We start from the raw sequence: 1,772 nt of genomic DNA, 5'->3' as shown, positions 1-1,772 counted from the left end.
AGAAACTGTCCGATGAACGGGAATGTGAAACTCAGAGTAACAGTCTTTTGTTATATTTCTGCTGCTTTTAAATAAAGTATATATATGTATATACATATATACGACGGGCTTCTTTCAGTTTCCGTCTACCAAATCCACTCACAAGGCTTTGGTCGGCCCGAGGCTATAGTAGAAGGCACTTGCCCAAGATGCCACGCAGTGGGACTGAACCCGGAACTATGTGGTTGGTAAGCAAGCTACTTACCACACAGCCACTCCTGCACCTATATTACATACCATCTTAAAAGAAGATTATCATAACAGATTTAAAAACTGAACAACAGCTAACCTGGATAACATTACATAATATTAACAATGTTCATAAAAATCAATAAGCAACACAGTATCATCAAACATCTTCCAACAATATTTTTACAATTACATTTATTGGAATTTTTTATACAGAATTGGTTGGGTTTCATCTTTATGAAGATTCTTTTATACATTATTAGTAAAATGTTGTAGGAAGTGCATGACAATCACGAGGAGAATTGTTTTTTTAACCTCAGACTATAGACACGACTACAACAGGAGGATGTGAATAAATATATATATTTATATGTATGTATATGTTTGTGTGTGTGTGTGTGTGTGTATGTATGTGTGTGTGTGTAGTGTTGGAAAAAAAATAAACAACTATAGATCTGGTTGGCAAATTAAATATTGAGTTTTTCCAATAGTCAGACACAGGTCTTGATTCAGATACATAGGATGAGGCTTTCCTGACCGGGCTTCAAAATTAATGACGGCTGTTGGAGTCATCCACCTAAGTTTTAAAACTTCAGCTCTTATCAGCCAAACCAATTGGCAACGATGAATACTGACTGCCTTTAAATTAATAATTGTCTCTCTATACATACATGCCATGAGGCTCCAAGACACAATGGTTTAACAAAACATATTGTTCACAACACATCAGAACATGGCATATACAACCATATGCAGTCATTTCCGGCTTTAGCTTTTCACTTCTGTTGTGTAGAACTTTTGCTTAATTCTAGAACAACAGGTTTAAAAAAAAAAAAAAAAAAAAACTCTTGGAAATTTAGAAACATTTCCAGTTTGAAAGCCTTAGTTCTTTTTTTTTTTTTTTTTTTTTTTTAAATCTAAAAGCAAAAAGAATATCAGAGTTTTGAAAAAAGTTCAAATATTTAACTTGTCAACTATTGTTGTCTTTTCAATAGCAGATGTATGAAAGTTGCAGCCAAAATACACTAATGGGTGTGTGTGTGTGTGTGTTTATGTGTATATCCCTTTACATGGATGTGGTGTACATGTGCATGTGTATATGTGTGTGTGCACTCAGGATTACATCATTAAATACAACAGTAATATCACATTCTGCCAGTGACATTCAAAACAGACAACTAACTGCCATGTCCAACACCGGTGAGCAGAATCCGTATCTTAAGACTCTCTCCTTCATTTGCTACACAACATTCCTTGATATTGATGTGTATGCATGTGTGTGTGTCTGTGTATGCCCAGCCGAGTGTGTGTGTGTGTGTGTGTGTGTGTGAAAAAAAATTGTTGAGATAATATTAATTAGTATACATAATTAAGCAATAAAATACAAAATATTTTCATAAAATATTGTTTATATGTGTATACATATTAATATATATATGTATGTGTGTGCTTCTGTACATATATATATATATGTGTGTGTACATGTGTGCATGTGTGTATATATATATATATATATATATATATATATACACACACACACACAC

This window comes from Octopus bimaculoides, chromosome 1, assembly GCF_001194135.2.
Source record: "Octopus bimaculoides isolate UCB-OBI-ISO-001 chromosome 1, ASM119413v2, whole genome shotgun sequence".
Lineage (NCBI taxonomy): Eukaryota > Metazoa > Mollusca > Cephalopoda > Octopoda > Octopodidae > Octopus > Octopus bimaculoides.
This window is presented reverse-complemented; position numbering follows the sequence as displayed.